The sequence below is a fragment of the Triticum aestivum genome, chromosome 3A, assembly GCF_018294505.1.
Source record: "Triticum aestivum cultivar Chinese Spring chromosome 3A, IWGSC CS RefSeq v2.1, whole genome shotgun sequence".
Lineage (NCBI taxonomy): Eukaryota > Viridiplantae > Streptophyta > Magnoliopsida > Poales > Poaceae > Triticum > Triticum aestivum.
In genome coordinates, this window is record NC_057800.1 from 122,300,111 (window position 1) to 122,308,133 (window position 8,023).

The window sequence follows — 8,023 nt, forward strand, 5'->3', positions numbered from 1 at the left end:
TACTCATTGAGCGTAGTTGTGACTAGCCTTTGATCCGGCTTATACGCCTTATTGCAAACGACTTGGGGATTTTCTGCCCAAGTTGAAAGGTTATCAAAGAGAACTTGCTATGGTGCACAGTTCAAACATAGGTATCCTACCTTAATGGCTTGATATATGTCACTTGGGGGCTTCCTACTCATTGAGCATAGCTATGACTACCCTATGGATCCGGCTTGTACGATTGGATTGAATTATTATTTGGGGGCTTCCTGTTTAATGAACAGAGCTTTGTTTACCCTTATAATTGGCTCTGACGCCAGGTGTATTCACCAAAAAACCGGGTTATCCTGCCTTTGTATGCTTGCCACTCCAACCAGGTAATCCTGGAATGACTCGACGTACTCTTGACAGTCAATTTTATAAAGACCCTGAACTTGTCAAAGTTAAATCGACGATTGGTCATGTGTGGCCCGGCTTACAGGTTTGAATAAAGGATTAACTCAGTGGTTGTGTGGCCCTTGAATAGCACTTCATATTGAGGCTTGGCAGCCTATGAAAGCATTGTTTTTCTGATTTGTTATTTTTATGAACATTGTTTTGGTTCATGTCCTTGTACCATATTGACATATGGTTTAAAATTGATTCAGGCCATGTAGCCTTAATCTTTATGGCTCATATTTGAGTATATCCGAGGTTTTGATAACCCGGCCTGGCTTTGGATGATAAGTCGCCAGTGTGCTTTGATTGTGCACTTAGAGCGTTGCGCTCTAAGTCTTTGGGTTGTTACCCTTGCTACATCTGGTGTTATAAGACGGCAGTATGAACTAATTTCACATGCCGTGTAGCCTTGATTATATGACTCATAATTGAGCATCTTTGGGTTTGATAACCCACCGTGATAGCATACTTTAAGTCGCCAAGATATTTTACCTTGAGCAATCAAAATGATGATATTTCATGACTCCGGGTTGATACTGGCCCTGGATTATCATTATCACAGGCATCACCATGGTATTAATATACAGGTATGTCTTTCAATAATGGTATGAATATTTTGGGTTTGGTAAACCGCCCTGGCTATGGACTTTAAGTCGCCAGTACACTTTGGATTGCGCAATTGGGATTATGCGCTTATGAATACTTGGGTTGTCACCCTCACTGGATGTGGCGTTGTAAGCCGTCAATTTGAGCCAATTTTCTAGGCATGTTTTTAAAATGTTGGATGAATATGCGAGGTTTGATAACCCGCCCTAGCTTTGGACGTTAAGTCGCCAGTATATTTTGGATTGCGCCATTGGAATCATGCACTTATAAATTATTGGATTGTTACCCTCACTGGATATGGCGGCGTAAGCCGGTAGTATAAATCAATCCTATAGGTATGTTTTCCTGGTTATATGAATATGCAAGGTTTGATAACCCGCCCTGGCTTTAAGTCGCCAGTATGTTTAGGCTTGAATGGCCTTGCTTAGTCTTTTCAGTAATTACATAAGACTATATTATGTTTGGGTTGTTACCCGCCCTGGCTTTTGACATTAATTCACCAGGGCATAATGTTGTTTAAACTTTGTGTAGGACATGCGGAGCTTTACACATAAGTAAGAATACTACTATTGCTCATATGAAAAATTGTGTTTAACCCCATCATCTGGCTATCTGAAAATGTTGTCGGGTTATTTTTCTCTAGGTTATATTGCTACATATTGAGTTTATTGAGGCTGCAAGACGCCAAAGTGATCTTTTCAAAAATTGGACATGACTATGAACCACCATGGATGGGTTATCAGTTGTTGATTTTTACAAAGGCTATAAGTCGTCAGGTTACAAAAATCTCGTATTACAATGGATGTGTATTAAGTCGCCATCGGCCAAGAGCCGCCGGGTATTTAACTCTGGATTTACTTGTCATTAGATAAGGTATTCAAATCTTGAATAGACAACATGACTGGATTTTCATTATGATATTGAATGATTGAGGTTTTCATACTGGGTTATATTATTCAAATCTTGAATAGCCAAGATGGCTGGATTTTTATTATGGTTATCAATAACCAGTATTATGATTGAGGTTTTCAAAGTAGCTTCAATGCAATGGTTATTGTTTCTTTATCAATAGATATGATTTATTCTACAATGGAAGGAATAGTCTCGACTCGCTGCAGGCATACGACCCGGCACTTGGGGGCTACATACATTATTCAAATCATGATTATATCAAATATGGAAGTCCCATGTCGCTGCAAGCATGCACCATGACACTTAGAGGCTAATGCAAGGTCATTTTTAACTTGCCTTATTGAAGACCCGACTCGTCACATTGTGATGAGCCGGCCCTTGGGGGCTACTAATTGCTCCTGTCAAAGGTAACCCGAAACTTGGGAGCTACATCATTTGGTGTTATTAATTACTGCTCAAATCTACATGATCATATCTACGAAGTCCCTGCTCATTATTGCATAATGACCAGGCCCTTGGGGGCTACACTGGTTGAAGTTTTTATGAGCATAAGGCAATTACAGGTCCCAGGTTGCTGCAAGCATGACAACCTAGCACTTGGGGGCTACATTTGTGGAATATTTAGTTTATGACTAGTGACTGAGATGAACAACCCGGATTTTCATGGTTGTGACATTTATATTGAAGTAAGACTTAAGTTGTTGCTACACTCACTTCTTAAGACTTGGGAGTTACAAGTGATATACATATAAGGGAGGTACATTTTCAAGCTTGATGTTAGCAATAATTATGACCCGGTGCCATCAATATTTGCAAACCGGCAAGTTCTACATCTTCAAGCCGGCTGAAAATCAGATGAGTATTTCAAGAACAATATTTTTGTTAAGTATTGGGAGCTGAATCAAATGAATTATTCTTCACAATATTTTTCTGTGAGAAACCAATGTCAGCAAATTGATTAAGAGGCTGGCCTATTGACCTGGACTTTCTAGAAGAAGGCCATGACAAGGACTTATGGATGATCAGGTGCCGGCTTACAAGAGTTTTTAACCCGGAGCACAACCTTACAAATTTGTTCTTGTGTTTATTTTGCAGGATCACTTTAACATGGATAAATCCAAATTAAACTTGGGGCTAATGTCGGGGATATACCCCGCGGTATGACCCGGCCGGACTTGGCAACTCACCGGTGACCCGCCCTGACTTGGCGACTCACTAAGTGACCCGCTCGGATCTCTCCACTCACTGATGACCCGGCCGAGCCAGGTGACTCATTGGTGACCCGGCGGGCGGGTTAGAGGAGCGACAAGACCCGGAGGCCCAGAAGGCGGTTCATGGAAGACCGACTTGTGTTATGGTGGGCCGGCTTAAGATGAAAGGCATAAGAAATATTCTCCTACAAAGAAAGCAAGACTAGGACTCCACTTGATATAGAGTAATCCAAATCCTACTAGGACTCCACATGTAACCCGCCCCTCCAACTTATATAAGGAGGGACGGGGGACCCCAAGAGGGACAAGTTTTCATGAGTTTGACAAGTAAGGGCTAGACAGACAACTCTATAACTCTTGAGATAGAGCACCCTTGTAATCATGTTCATCATCATCAGTATCAACGAAGCAGGATATAGGCTTTTACCTCCACCGTGAGGGGGCGAACCTGGGTAAAACCTTGCATCTCCCGATTCTGACCAACCCCTTCAAGCTACTACATGGATGTGTTGGCCTCACGACTAGGTCCTAATAGGAAGGACATCTGCTGTGAGAATTCCACAACAGTATCCATAAAAGATTTAACACAATCATACTTAAGTTTAATACCTGACTCTTTAACTTTGTCGAGTTCCCAATCTTCATAGTTGCATTTAATTCTTTCCAAAAGATCCCACTGGAATTCAATAGTCTTCTTCATAAATGAACCAGCACAAGAAGTATCAAGCATGGTTTGATCATTACGAGAAAGCCGAGCATAAAAATTCTGGATAATAATTTCTCTTGAGAGCTCATGATTGGGGCATGAAGATAACATTGACTTAAGCCTCCCCCAAGCTAGAGCAATACTTTATCCTTCACGAGGCCAAAAATTATATATATAATTCTGATCACGATGAACTAGATGCATAGGATAAAAATTTTGGTGGAACTTCAATTTCAAACGATTCCAATTCCATGATCCAATATCATCACATAGCCTATACCATGCCAATTCTTTTACCTTCAAAGATAAAGGGAAAACCTTTTTCATCACTTCATCCCTGGGTAAACCTGCAAGCTTAAACAATCCACAAATTTGTTCCACATATATCAAGTGCATATCAGGGTGTTCGGTTCCATCTCCTGCATAAGGATTAGCTAGCAGTTGTTCTATCATACCCGAAGGAATTTCATTCAATATTTTCAGTAGGTGCAGTAGGTTGAGGGGTTGCTAATTGTGGTTCTGGACGAGGTGAAGATACCCCAAACAAACTCCTCAAAGGATTGTTTTCCATAGTAACAAGTGACAATAAATTTCAGCACACTATATAAATGTTTCCTTACCAAATTCCACTTACCAAAGGCGCTTCACTCCCTGGCAACGGTGCCAAAAAATAGCCTTGATGACCCACAAGTATAGGGGATCAATTGTAGCTCTTTTCGATAAGTAAGAGTGTCGAACCCAACGAGGAGCAGAAGGAAATGACAAGTAGTTTCCGGTAAGGTATTGTCTGCAAGTGCTGAAATTGTAAGTAGCGAGTAGTTTGATAGCAAGATAACTTGTAACGAGAAAGTAACGACAATAGTGACAAAAGTGCAGCAAGGTAGCCCAATCCTTTTGAGGCAAAGTGTTGGGGATATTACTACCGGAGGTAAACCGGCCTTGGGTAGCCGGGTTGACTCTTTGAAGATTAGAAGCCCATGAAGATGTAAAGATGCTGGCGCTTTACGGAGGGCCCAAAGGCGAGTTACAGTATGTAAATGTAAACCGGCCCAGTCATGTAACTTGTATAGTAAGATAGAAAGAGAGAGGCCGAACCGGATACGTTTATAAACCGGCTTCGGGACTCTGTAGCCCGGCGGGCGTCAACCTATGTATATAAAGGGATGACCCGGCCGCGATTTATAGACAGACAACAACAACTCGAAAGCCAGACAAAGCGGATTCACTCCCTAGCCTTCGAAACCCTAGCAATACCAATCATAACTAGACGTAGGCTTTTACCTTCATCGAAGGGGCCGAACTAGTATAAACTCCCGTGTCCCCTTGTCCGGTTTAACCCCTTTAAGCTAACCCGTTGCGATGGCTCCACAACTAAGTCCTTTCACGAGGACATCTGCCGTGACAAACCCACGACAGTTGGCACCCACCATGGGGCTATCGCATGATGGTTTCGAGTTCTTGAAGGGCAGCTTCAATGGACTTAAGGGGTACGTTGTGGGCCGGATGACGAAGAGTCGCCGCGGCAAGCTCTACATCGACAACGCAGGATGGGGTCCCGAGGCCGATTCAATCGAATACGGGTACCGGGTCCCCTTTGGTGGGATTCACGTCTTCATCGGCAAGATCGGCGAACCGGCCCCCGAGCCGGACATCTGCACCGACATCATCGAAACGGCTCGGCGTGCAAGTCCTTCGCCGGTTCAGCCCGAGGCAAGGCATGTTTTCATAGGTGTCGTCCATGGATCAGGGCACGAGGACGGACCGGTGTCCGAAGGAGAAACCGTAGTCTGCTCTGATGACGAGTCTTCTGGAGAAACCGAATCGCTTTACCAGTTGCAGGACGGCCGGATTGAGGGAGGATCCGAGGGCAACAGTATTCCGGATTCCCCCGGTCTGCCAAACCGGGCCGCCATCTTCATAGCCGGCACACAATCGGCGCCTCAGTCATCTGCCGCCGCAGCAATGCTCTTCGGTTCAATAACGGCCACACCAGCAGGGGCAGGAAGCTCGGCGCCACCTCCGGGCCAAGTCTTATCTGATTTGTTCGATGCTCTGGCAACATTGATGTCCGCGGAGGTAGACGCAGCAGCCAGGGATCAGCACGATGCAAAGATTGCAAAGGTGAAAGATCAGATAGCCTAGGCCAAGGCGGACCTGGCAGCAGAGAACGCCAGGATGGCTATGGAGCAGACCGAGTTGGAAGCACAAGCTTACCGGATTAGACTGGACCAGAATGCTTCAGAGGAAGTCATGAGAAGAAGGTACCAATCACGTCTCCCGTCGGTTTATGAGCCACAGAATCTTTTCAACACGCCAGGCGCAGGAGCTGGTAACCAAGCGGGGGCGCCAGGAGCAGGAGCGCCGGTTCAGCCGCGCACGACGGACCTGCCTCGCCAGAACAACATTGTAGCATCAACGCCGCCCGGGCATTATTCCAACCCGTTGGACAACATTGTGGCCGCTGTGTCACGCCTGGCGGCCCTCCCAACCGACGGCGAGTCACCAGTGGCAGTGGAAGCACGCCGGGCCAGGGATCTCCTTCAGACAGCACTAAATCAACAGCAAGCATATTCACACAGCCGTGACAGGATTCACTCCACTCCCCGCCCAAGCCGGAGTTATAGCAGACACGTGGAAGACGAACCGGCCGTGTTCAGTAGTGCACGCCGCCGAAATTCGCCATGAGGGAACAACCCGGCTGGGGGAGGTGCCAATGCACAAGATGTTGTTGATCATGGCTGCGCACGTCGAGAGGCCGAGTTGACAGCTCGACACGAGGCACGACAGCATACTCCGGTTCACCCCACTGCCTCCGTGGAACCAGGGCGATGTTCAGTTCCTTAGGGGTACCATGCTTATCTCCTGCTTTGCGTAATGTGCGACTACCCAAGAATTTCAAGGGACCTCGTAAGGTACCAAATTATACCGCCGATTTGCAGCCAGAGGCGTGGGTGGAGAGCTATGAGATGGCAATGGAGATGTTAGATGTGGACGAGGCGGTGTGTGCTAAATATTTCACCATGATGTTGGAAGGAACAGCTCGCACTTGGTTGAAGAGCTTGCCGACCAACTCTATTGGATCATGGGCCGAATTGAAGCACCGGTTTATCCAGAACTTCAAGGATACGTGTAAGCAGCCGATGTCAATTGTAGATCTGGCCGCTTGTGTCCAAGAGGAAGGGGAGTCCACGACCCATTGGGTCAAACGGGTCTCGGCGATTTTGCATTCGTCAGATCGTATCAACGCAGACACCGCAGTGTTAACGTTAGAGGGTAATTGCGGTTTCAAACCGTTGAAACAGAAGTTGGGAAGGCTCAAACGTCACTGCAACGACATGTCAACACTCATGGCTGCTTTGGTTAAATACGCCGATTCAGATAATACCAAGGATCCGGATTCAGAGGAGGACAAACCGGAGAAGGGTAAGAAGACCGGCAATGCCAAAGGCCAACAACACAATCCGGCAGGCCATGGAAACGCTGGTAAGCGCAAGGCCGACGGTGGTTTGGACTTTGTCGCAAATACCAACGCACAGGAGAATGGCCAACGCCGTAAAGGCAAGCAGCCCCAGAGGGGTGGAGGTCCAGGCAACAATTTGGAGCGTTTGTTAAATCAGCCCTGTCCAAAGCATGGATCAAAGGAGAAACCGGCATCACATCTCTGGAAAGATTGTTATATCATGCGGGATTTCAAGAATTCCAATATGTTCCAATATGACAACGGCCCGCCCGGCGGTTCAGGAGGAGGTTTCCACGGGCCGGGTTACGGAGGCGGTGGTTCCGGTTCAGGGTTTCCAGGCAATCAAACCGGACACGTCAATCAAGGACACCAAGGCAACCAGGGAGGTTACAACCATCAGGGGAGTCAACAGCAGCAGCAGCAGTCGGGTTATCAGAGCAATCCCAAACAGCTGAACAGCGGGCAATATCATGTCTTCACTACTAGTTTGTGCAAACGTGATCAGAAGCTTCACAAAAGGGTAGTCAAGTCTGTTGAGCCGGCAGTACCTCAGTATTTACGCTGGTCGGAGCAACCTATTTTGTGGAGTAGAGAGGATCACCCGCCCCGGGTTGATAATCCAGGTCACTTGGCCTTGGTGGTAGCCCCTCAAGTTGGGGGATACAAGTTCACTAAAGTGCTCATGGATGGGGGAAGTAGTATCAATAT